Consider the following 12,488-nt stretch of genomic DNA (forward strand, 5'->3'; position numbering starts at 1 on the left):
ATAACTCCTGGGATGTAGCAACACAAACCCAGCTATCTGCACCGTCCACATACAGTTATGTCAGTTTCCAGGTTCCGAAAGTGTATTTATGACTGATTTTCAAATCTACGTACATAATTCTGTAGTTTTCAAAGACAGCAAATTCTACTTCTACCTTAAATTAGCTACTTTTGGAACAGCAATACTATTACTCATACTTGAATGAAATACGCATCGCTACTTCTACTTGAGTAGTTTTCTTGACTACTTTGACAACTTCTGATCATGTATGTGGAATAGGTTTGTTCAGAAATAACTCTCAAAGTCCGGGGAGTCACTGATTAAATTGTAAGGTTGCCTAAAAAAAAAGGCTGCACAACAAATTCGGCTCAATTCCAACCATCCAAAGCCACGGCAGAGCAAATTGAAGTATTTTTTCAAATTTTTTTTTAGATTTTACTGTCAACCCAAGGAAATTGTTGAGTTGCCTAAAAGAACGATGCATAACAACCGGTAGAAGCGAAATTATTGCAGTGGAGAGTTTTGGATTTGCAAAAATAGTATTGATGGTGGGTAAACCCAGAATTATTAATGAAAAACTGAAATAACTTTGTTTCTACGGGTTGGAATTGCATTAAATTTCTTTTGCATAATTTTTGTAGACAGCATAACAACTTCATGGGGCTGACAGTGAAATTTGCGTCGGCTTCTACTGGTAGGAATTAAGCCAAATTTTGTGTGCAGCATTTTTTTACGCAACCTAACATTTTAATCAGTGAATCCCCGGGATACGGAAAAAGATTACAGACTTTACCCCCCTCCGAATTTACTGGCAATCAGTGAGCCAGATTTATTGCCGATTTCTTTGTCATCTCGGAATGAGTAACTGCTGAATGTGTGAGACTGTAGGGTGTAAATATATGGTGCGTTGATATTAAGGGAGATAGCAGGTTGATATGAAAATCCATGGCATTTCTACATTGTCACCGACTGTGGATATGTTACAAAATTACACAGTAACTCACCTGCAGTCATCACGATTCCTGGAAATCTCATTATCGAGATCTTGCCTTTTGGTTGGTGACAATGCCTGAAAGTAAATCCCATAATTACACAGACAAAAAATAGACATGGACAGTAAAATTAAACAGGGGTTCCACCAGCCATCTCGAACTGTATAGAGCAAAAAATGCCAGAAACTGCCTTCATTTGGTGTAAAAAATATCTCAGTGTCAACATGAGAGTGGCTCACTTTGGTTTATTCATACCATCTTAATGACGTTACAGAGACGTCACAATGCGCGTTCATACAATTTAGGAAGATTTGGTTGTTTATTAACCCTGACCTCTGCCCAATTATGTAATTAATCATCTCATAGAGTTCAACCACGATAGGCACTAATGAATATAGAGGCATACGCGAATGAACACTTTTCAACGGGATTTCAAGAATATGCAGCACGGGTGAGAATAGCTATTAGCCAACATCAATTATATACTATTAGCAGTCATGCGTGGTTCAAACAGCTCCTGCAAACCGGGGTAATAACTTCAGACTAAGGAGCAAATTGAAGACTAACAACCTCCGGATATGAGCTGGTGATTATTATGCGAAGAGAATGCCGGTCCTAATTGTGGCTTGAAAATACGCAGCCGGATATAACTCACCTTGAATGACAATTGATGAACTTGCTTGACTCTGATTGCAAGAAAATCCTTGCCTGTGATGATAAAGAAACAATGCATCGGATTAGAAACTATTCGAATTTGAACTTTACAGTTACCAAATGTGTAGTTACAGATAGAAATAAGATCGTCACTAGTGGTTTTGAGTCGAGATTATTGGTAATAATTTATTTATTTCGAAATACCCTACTATAGCATTGATGGCAAATAATCGAATCCGAAATCATTGATTTTGTAAATGGATAAGTTCAGAATTACTCACTTTCATCTCCCGGGTAGATTTGTCACACATTGATGTGTGTCAGATTTAAACTGATTGAGATAGGCTGAGATCGCCTTGCAAACTTCTTTTATCATCAGTGCCATTTCACATCCAACGACCAGACCATTAAATAATATGCTATTTTGTTATAAATGATCTTCTGATTGCAATCCACTGTAACAAAAATAATAATGGTTATGAAAAGTAAAATTAATGAATCTATAATTCTATATACACCACATGTTGCTCAAACCTGTCTATCGTAGCAGCAGATGCGGTGTATAGCGAGTTGCCAATAGTCGCCTCATTCAAATATAATCAAAATAGTTCATGGTTGATAACCGTACCCGCACAAATTTAGCATCTTGATCATGGATAGCTAAAAACTGCTGACAGTTTTTGAATCAGGGCCCCCAAATTCATCGAAACAATAAAATAGCAAAATAAAGAAAAATTTCATCCGCTCTTATTAGGCCTAGATATGTGATCACTGTTAATCCACGATTCTCATGAAGTAAGATAGGCAATTAGGCATATAAACTAGTAACCCAAGCTCAATTTGGAAGCACACATTGTTGTGAGGATACCTTTTGAAGAGTACCGTAATTTTCCATGTATAGTACGCCCCCATGTATAATACGCACCGTTAAAATAGCATGCAAATTCTGGGAAAAAGCCTGTACCCATGTATAGTACGCACCCTGCATTCACAGTACATGAATAGCTGTGTTTTAGTACGCGATGTTGTTCTGTTTTGCGATGTCACTGTCGAACAATCATGACATAACCATCGCTAATCATTATGCAATTTACGGCATTGTCTCCGAACGATAGTAGAGAGCATCCAAAGCCTGCGAGGTTGGCGACGCGATAGTTCGGGCCAGCGACACGACGTCTTGCGCACGAGGCCTATTACAGATGCGATTGGTAATCATTATACAAGTAACGGTTTTCTGATGACTCGACTTGACTCGAGTCATTTTCTCAAAATACGAAAATGACTCGACTTGATTTGAGCCAATTTGTATAATCACTCGACTTGGACTCGAGTCATTGCGCATGACTCGAGACTCAGACGGCAAAGGCCAACATTTCATTGTAATGTCGAAGAATAGTAAAGTAACCACCATATTGTCTATTGGTGCTGGGACTTGAAAATGCGATCGGAAACTGCTAAAAGTCAGGAAAATTGGTACCTTATAAATGCGAACCATTCGATATCACCAAACAGAGTTATGAGAAGTGGATTGAACAAGACTTTAACAGACAACGTAGCAGTCAACACAATGACTTGGACTCGACCCTCTGCCCACTGACTTGGACTCGGACTTGACTCGGTGGTGCATTGAAAATGACTCGACTTGACTTGAGTCAAAACTACAAAAGTGCGATTGAATTGTGACTCGGAGCCTTGTGACTTGGTTACAACCCTGGCATGGATCGCAAATAATCGAATCCGAAATCGTTGATTTTACGAAAAAATAAATTCAGAATTACTCACTTTCATCTCCCGGATAGACTTGTCAGACAGTGATGCATGTCAGACTCCAACTGATTGACATTGGTCGATATTGTCATGCAAACTTCTTTTATCACCAAAGCCATTTCACATACGATGACCAGACTATAAAATGATAAGTTATCTTATAATGATGATATTCTGATTGAAATCCACTGTAACAAAATGGAGAGTGGTTATGAAAAGTAAAATCAATGAATCTTCATACACCATGCAGTTTGCTCAAGCCTGGCCAGTGGCCATCGTACCAGCAGATTTGGTAGATAGCGAGTTGACGATAGTCGCCTCATAAAAATATAATCGAAATGGTTTATGTTGAGTATGGGTACAAATTTGGCATCTTGATCATAGATAGCAAAATACTAATGTTATTTATGAATCAGCACCCCCATATTAGTTAAAAACAATAGAAACAACAAGATAAACAAAAATTCCCTCCAATTTCATTTTGTAATTAATCATTGTTTAGCCTATCCACGATTCTCATTAAGTATGACAGGCATATAAACTTGTAATACACGCTATATTTGGAAGCACATACTGTTGTGAGTACCGGTATACCTTTTGAAGAGTGAATAACAGGAGCAAATATCGTATGCGGTTAAACAAAGAAGAGATCATCCACATAGAGCATTGAGTGCTGTGGGTTATTTCATACTGAATCATGGGAAGTGAAAAATTTAAAGGGCCTACAGCAGGGGTGTCAAACTCAACTTGCGACGCGGGTCGGATTCAGACCTTCAGGTCGCCCGCAAGCCGCACCAGGCAAATGTTAACTTGAAATCCATGACCTTGTTTTTTACTTTGATAGCAAGCATTTTATTATGTTACGGATCATACGCGTTCTATTCTAGCAGCACCGTTATTCGCAAACCACGAAATTGGCAAAATACGATGATTTTCTGGATTAAATATACGGTAATAGACCACTAAAATAGTAGCTCTAACGGCGATAGAAGTCGGCATATTTCAATGCTCTATTTGTTTTGGTCGTAGCCGTTAGCTATTCCTATGCGTACGTGAGGAATACACGAGATATTAAACGTAAACGAGGACGTTGGAATTTGATTCATGAGGCTGTTATCATGAAATTGTGATACGGGTTTTTCTAGAGGCCGGGAACTTTTGAGTCAGAAATGATACGGCACTGCGATCACGAATATTTAAATTACAATTTTGTGTAATTATTATATTCTTCATGTAGCCTGAATAACAGTTTTGCATTGGCTTCTATGAATAACCATACTTCACGGTAATTTTGTCTATAAAACTCGAAATTCAGTATGCAATTTTCGCATTCTTGGAATTGGGAATCAATGTCACCGACTGTATGGTGGGTAGACCACTGCATGTCGGACGGTTATAATGTGGCCTATGAACATGCTCGGCATTTGATGTCTTGAGGGATTGTTTGTTGGAAGTAATTCCTACTAAAAATTTCAACATTTGTTAGAAATGTGTTGGATAATACAAGCATTTTTCAATTTAATCGGAATGACTTCGCAGGGCGGATGGAATTGTCTGGCGGGGATGCGGCCCGCGGGTTGTTATGTTTGACGCCCCTGGCCTACAGTGATCAGTAGGATGCCCACTCCTGATATTGGCCATATAACCATTGTGGAATCGAATGTCCAAGTTATCAAAATCATAAGCCATATCTATATTGAGTAAGGAACTAAATATATGATGTGCTGCATCAACTAGAATTGCCGGCAGGATTATGCACTTTCGTACAAGTCAGGAAGTATATTTCCACAAAATTACTGGTTACTATTGCTATGACATTCATCAAATGATACGAATCTACCGAAAAGTAGTTTACACACGACAAAATTTGAAAAGTCAAAGGTACGAAATTCTGTTGATTTGGAACAAAAAAATGCACAATTTTCAAGGCAATCATGATGGATATAGCTCGATGAACTGAAAATTGTAATTGTGAGCCTCTTTATTTTCATTCATGTCTCAGCTGCAGACTTGTAATGTACAAACTACTAATCTAGTTGGTTTACGGTCAAGTGTAGTTTTAGTTACAGATTTTGAAAAATGAACGAATAGTGACACTAGTGTTCTGTTGTGTGATTTTTTTGCATCCCCTGTTAGCTTAGAGTCAACACTACTAACAGTAGCGTAACCAGGGGTGGGTTTTGGGAGTCGAAAAACCGTCCCATTTCGAACTCAAAACCTCGTTCTTTTGAAACCCAGATTCTATCTCCAGTATTTTTTTTTCTCATTTCCAATTCAGTAATTTGCATTATCAGAATTGTAGTTGCTTCAGAATTAATCGACTTAGTTGTGCTTTAGTTCGCTAGTTGCAGATTTTTGAAGCATGTTAATTGTAGTTCTAGGTTGACCTGCATTCAAAAAATCCTATAATTTCTTAAAGTCTGCTCATGTGAGTGCAATCTATCTCTTCAAAAATACGGATGTGTAAATTTGAAAACCTTGATCTACTTTTGGTTTCACTATCGTCCATTTATCCTGCGATGAATCAAACTTTTCAATTGTGTTAGAAGTTTCTCCATCTGTTACTGCAAAAATCCACTTGTCAATGTGATAAGCAGAAACTGGACCGTGACAAGCATTCATACAAGATAATGAAGTCCACTGAGCTGAAGTAACATCGTAACATTCTACGTTGTCGATTTTCTTTCCTCCACTCACCCCACCGATCACAAATATCTTCTGATCAACTGCAACAACACCACTCCCACACACAGGATATCTCATTGGGTCGAGATCAACCCACTCTGATGAAGATGGAGTGAATCTGCAGAATGATGGAACTATGACACCATCTTGTGCTATACCGCCGATGCAATAGATGGAGTCATTCAATGATACGAGACTTGTTACACGAATCTCTGAAGGTTTGTCTTCTAGTTGAAACCATTGATTCACAAGAGAAGTAAATATTTCCACATCACTTGTTGCTTTATTATAACTTCCTCCAACAACAAAAATCGATCCCGACAAAGAAACTGAGCGAGGATACCATCCATGGTCACAAATCATATCTTTTATCCTTTCCCATTTTGAATTTTTGCTCTGAAAATTGAGTCGATGAACTGATTTATTCCTACATAAAATGTAGATATACGAGTCTAGAGAAATCGCTGAGAAATTTGTTAAATTCCCAAACTTCTCAACATGAAACTTTTCTACTTTCTCAGTTACTGGATTGAAGGATCGGATACAATCTGCGTCATCATCAAAAAGAATTATCAATTCATCATTGACAATTTCTTTATTCATTTTGTGCGATGCCTTTGAAGCTTCTAAAAGATGTCCAGTGATCAACTTGTACAGTCCCAAGTCGTTATTGATAATTTGGTTTGATTTCAAAAGACGTTCTAAAAATGCCGGAGGTACTTTATCAAACTTGATTGCTTCAAGACATTCGTCCAAATGTTCCTGATTTTTGCGATTTTTCTCAATCCAATTGAACAATAGCGTAAGTTTTTCTTCTTCGCACAACTTTGATTTTTCTGAGATCACAAATTTGAGGATGTTGGTTTTTTCAATGCCTCCAAATTCAGGTTGGTTTGATATTTTCATGATATTTTCAATAAAAAACGCTTCACATCGTGTAGAGAGGGCATCCAGTCCATATATATCGGCAACATTTCTTGTGGGAAAGTAGTTCTCTACATCAACTGATTCCTCCAAAACGTCAGATACTGCCTGCTTCACATCTTCCAACTGCATCATGATTGCGACATGTAGAAGATCATTCATCTTTTTATCAGGAATCTCAAATTTGCCCGAGTATATGAAATCAATGCAGTTTTTCACACTCTGAGAATCGACCTCTTTCAAAACGACTTTTCCTTCACGACTCTCTTTAGTGTCGTGTTTCAACATCGCTTTGAAATAAGCACAACCAGCCGACAATACATTTTTGTGAGTGTAATAGACATCATCTCCCACTTGAATTATGAAATCACAATGATCGTTTTCTTGCTTCATTCGATGTATTTCGTCCATCATCTTCACTGAATGTTTCTCTACATTTCTACACACAATCTGCACCATGATTGTCGATCAACTATAATTATCCTACGATTATTATAATATAGTCAAGCACTGTTATTGAATTAAAGATGATTAGTTAACTGAAGACTCAAGTAATGCCTGTTGAAAGAATCGTAATACGTATATCAACATCTCGAGAATGAATTGAAGGACCTTCAACTACCCACAAGGTGAACACTGAACAGTGCTAAATCAGACGCAACCCTGCCATAATGCAGTTATGAAAACTTCATCCATCGATTTGCTTTACTTTTTATTCGTTGTATTATTGAGTATTGACACGAAACCTAAGAGTTATTGCGGTCTAATACCCCCACCTCGCGAATGATCGAGTTGATTATCCGTAATCTAAATTGTATTTTGGAACATCGTCAATTAATTTCATACTGTGGTATATTCCAGGAGCGGCCGCATCAGCTTCATCCTCCAACCGAATATCACAAAGATTGGTTTTAACAGAGAAGCAACACGAAAATCACACTGATATCACTCCGTGTTTGGAAACGAAATCAGCGAAGCATGTAGCTTGTCAGTGTCATCTAACGGATAATTAGTTTTTGCATTTGCAGTGTAGCCGTTACCACCAATGATATAATATTTATCATTGCGGTTACTGACGCGATAAACCTTGTGCTAGCAGTAACAGTTATTCAGTTTATGAATATTTTATTCATTTCAAAACACCACAAGACTGCGACTAGACGATGTAGACAGGGATATTTAGAACTAGTTCTAGATATCCGTGGATGTAGAGAAGAGGCATGCACTCACACTGAATGGAAAAAAGTAAAGCAGAAAATATAAAAGACAAGCTAGCCATACAAATGGGTACACCGGTACAATCTTTGAAAATAGCGGGATTACCTCCAGCAAAAAGTGGAGTACGTTACCTGCATCCGCGTGACACTCTCCCTGACTGTAAAATCTGCATTCACCGTGTGCCCTTTGACATTCGTTTGTTGTTTTAGTTTCATCATGGAAAACTGAATGGGATAGAACGGTAACTACGTGGCCTGTCAATCATTTACGGTTGAATAACAATCAGTAGAGCCAGAATCTTTCGATGGTTTGCTGTTATTCTCCGGCTTACGTAACAGCGTACAACGGGCCAAGTAAGTGCTATTATTATTATCTTAAGTAACTTGTCTTGTCTAAATTACTTTGAATGTAATTATTGACAGTATCTGGCATGTGCCTTGATAACGTTATGAAGTGAATGACTTGTAAACTCCTTGACACAGAAATGTCCCAACACTGCAAACTCAGGCCTCTCGCGCTTTCCCTTCACTCAGTTTTTCTTTCACATTGTCAGGTGATTGCCCAAACAAAGGTCAACTTTCCGGCCCAGCTCTCGAAATGGCCGCCGGAGCGTTACTGCAGTGCTGACTGATTATGTCTCTGTCGAATTCGGCCTTATATTTAACCTCAATTCTCAAAAAAAGAGGACATTTGGGCGTCCTCCAAGGACACTTTCACAAAAGTAAAAAAGAGGGCAAATCCTCTTAAAAGAGGACGTATTGTAACCCTACAATACAGAATGTTTGGTGATGACGCTGGCACGAAGATGATATCTTTTTCGAATGGACAGCATCTGTTGCAGCCTGTGCTAATGTTGAACATCATTACTATAAACGTTGAAGGCTACTTTGGGTAAGTTTGATCTTTGTAGATGCCTGAGATTATGGGATGGTATTAATCCAAGTTTTGAATCGGTCTGTGCTGATTTGTTATGAGGCTTTCTTGTGATCTGTATACAGGGCAAACTAGTTGTTTACCTAGACTTATTAGACCGAAAAGCATGTCATCTAATTCTGTCTATTCTAACTAATTTTGAAATACTGTGTACTGTGTAGCTATAATTCTGATGCGGTTTGAATAAAAACTGTGTACTCCTAATTCAAATTCTAGTCTAATTTGTAAAAAGTGTATCGCTCTAATTCTGATATAATTTGGAAAAGCTGAAAATTTCCTAGTTGTTCAAATTTGATGCAGTGGTAGTGTTAACATTTGTGTTACTCGTGCCAAGAAACGGGGTTGTAACCCAGTCACAAGTCAATCTCACTTTTATAGTTTTGACTCGATTCATGTTAAATTCACCACCGAGTCAAATCCAAGTCATGGAGTGGAGTGTCGAGTGCGAGTCATAGTGTTTAGACTCGATTCCGAGTCATTGTGTTGACTGTTCGGCTCCCAGTTAATGTCACGCGAAACCCACTTCTTACACAACTCCGCCCAGTGATATTGAATGCTTTGCATTCATAATATACTAATTTTCCTCACTTTCGACAGTTTCTGGTAGCATTTTCAAGTACCAGTACTGATAGACGAAATAATAATAGCATGATAACTTGATCATTCTTTGAAATTACTGAAATTACAATGAAATGCCTATCTTAGCAGACCCAACTTCGAGTCATATGACTTGGTCCGAGTCATGCGCAATGACTCGAGTGCAATAAGTCGAGTAATTTTTCGTTTTTCAGAAAATGACTCGAGTCACCAAAAATGGCCACTCGAGTCTGACATTACAACCCTACCAAGAATTAATGGAGGTTCACCTACCGTTTGAAACCATTCCACCCAGGCTGACATTATCTCATCACTTAACTCTTGTCCCTACCTTGTTTGTGATCATCAGGATTTTATTTTTCAGATGTAGGCCTACATGAAAAGTCCAATATCGACAAGTCATATCAGAACGCCACAGACCGTGCACTGATGGACGAGGATATTACTATGTCTGATGTTGAAAAACCTGAAACTGTCACTGACACCCAACCCATTTGCTGGATATGAAGAGTCATGGCTATCTTTCATGTTAACCGTGTTTATACTTTGGTATATGCGTCTTCATCTATCCAGCTGTGCCCCGGATAGCTTTGCAGAACTGGCAGGCATCTAGCAAGTTGTTGATTAATTGACAAGATTCCTTTTAATTCGTCAATATACAATCCTGCACAATGCACAATTGCACATGAATATTGAGAGTAGTTTATTTATTGAATAGATGAGAAATGAGAGGCTTACAAACATATAAATAGCAGTCAACAATATATCCGATTTTAGTGTTCATATCGTTCCTTAATGACCGTGCAATAACTGATAACAATCATTAGATGCGCAGGGAGACAGTCAATAGGGCAGATAGAATGTGTTAATCTGAAAAAAATAAAATCAATATGACGTTTAATAAGAACTAAGTGCCGGTAGTGCTATGCAGATGCGTAACAGTATAATACACAATTGCAGGCTCAGCGCAGTCGAATAATAACTTATAGATCGTTATCTGTATTTCTATTTATTTAACTTAGGCTACTATAGATCGTTATCTGTATTTCTATTTATTTAACTTAGGCTACTTTGATTGGATATAGATAGAAGTCGCTTAAAAATACTAATATATGTTTCTACATTCTTGATTGATTTTTTTCAATCTAAGGAAGGAGGTTGACGAGCTACTACGCACATAATATAGTCGCCAGCTTCACTGGCCTTTTTTAGTAACCAGCACGCCAAATTGAGAGGTGGGGTCGCGACTATAAAAAGTTTGGGAACTCCTGGTCTAGATGCTAGCGAAATAATTATACACTATCCTGTTTTGATGGATCAAAAGTGATCGGAGTTGGTATAAGCTGGTCGGATAACCAATTACTATACAATTTATGATGCAATTCAAACATATAGCATTGCAGCCTAAATACTACACATCGTACCGCACTATAGCATATTAGAAACTACAAAGGACACTGGTGTCGATGTTCAACTTGATAGCGACGTACAGTCATTATAACTACATGAAAATTAATTTAGACTAGTCACGATAACGATAATAATGACACTTACTTAACCCGATGTATGGCTGTTACGTAAGCCGTAGCACCCAGTGATGAGCACCGGAGCGGAGTCGGAGTGGATTCGGAGCGGAGTTTTGCCAATTTTGTGATACCCGGAGTGGAGTCGGAGTTTATAGCAGATATTTTTCCGGAGTGTTGTAAGTTTTGCCCCCGATATCTATCGATAGCTTTGACCAGAAGACACTATTGATTACAAACCAAAACACAGACAGTTGCACCTTGTAAAGTTGTAATATGACCGGTAACATGCAAAAATGATTGACAAGTGCATAAAAATCAGCCATCTGCACTGCAATTGGGGACTGGAGAGTAACCTAGTGATCTAGCAAGGCATTTCCGTTGAGCAGTGTCTGTAGTTCACAAACTTGAAGGCACCCAATATCGTTCGCAGTGCATCATATTCTCCCTGCCTTGAGATGCAGTCTTTGAATCCACTGCTGAATGTCACCATATTATGAGATGAGATCTCCAGAATCTTCCACGTTGCTGTCATTGCAGTCTTCTATAGTCACATCATATTCCTCCTTGCGTATTTGTATCGTGACTAATTTTCATGCTACCCCAGTAATTGTGCGAAACATTTACCGCAACATACAGCGGGGCTTCCCTATGATACAGCCTTTAGCTACCCTGATTCTTCCAGCAAGTTCATGATCATAACGGAATATATCCCATTATCCTGATGACATTCAATATAGTAATAGGTCCATTTTGTGAAAATGTATTCCCAACGTTGGTATCAGTTGAAACAAGATAATATCCGATACCACTTTTGTGATAACTTTTCGCAACTTTCATCGTACTTGCAATTTGCAGTGAGAGATATAGATAATAAGTGTTACATCAATATTACCTTTATATCTGTGAGAAATATACATACAACAAGCAAGTATCTGGATGGAAACAATAATAACTTATGCAATGTGTTACATGATTTAATGACATTGCCACGACTTTTCGCTAGTAAGATCCGCTCACAGAGGCATACCAGCATCTAAGCCCGCTTTAAAGATTTCAACAATACATAAATCACCAAGGTAAGCTGATCTTACCCTGTAAAAACAGAATATTCCGAATTTTTGAACAGCCACACTAAATAACTACAACCGTCTGCTTTGCTCTGCTCGCATCAACTCAACTATGCTTCCTTCAA

General features: G+C 38.2%; 1 protein-coding gene and 1 long non-coding RNA gene across 9 annotated transcripts in view; one reads left to right on the plus strand and one right to left on the minus strand.

Moving 5' to 3' along the window:
* Positions 1-10,449, plus strand: part of LOC145433515 (uncharacterized) — a 112,488-nt gene extending 102,039 nt beyond the window's left edge. Inside the window, exons 2-4 of one of the 2 annotated variants that reach the window (XR_013913123.1) lie at positions 8,450-8,593; positions 8,794-9,131; positions 10,135-10,449. This is a non-coding gene — a long non-coding RNA (uncharacterized LOC145433515). Of the gene's footprint in view, positions 1-8,449; positions 9,132-10,134 lie in introns of both variants that reach the window. The other variant, XR_013913122.1, reaches the window with a different exon arrangement.
* LOC145432990 (uncharacterized) overlaps positions 1-12,488 on the minus strand; it is a 299,451-nt gene that overhangs the window by 214,139 nt on the left and 72,824 nt on the right. The gene's annotated exons all lie outside the window — the stretch shown is intronic.

This window comes from Botryllus schlosseri, chromosome 1, assembly GCF_051294905.1.
Source record: "Botryllus schlosseri isolate E-star chromosome 1, Bs_hap1, whole genome shotgun sequence".
NCBI lineage: Eukaryota > Metazoa > Chordata > Ascidiacea > Stolidobranchia > Styelidae > Botryllus > Botryllus schlosseri.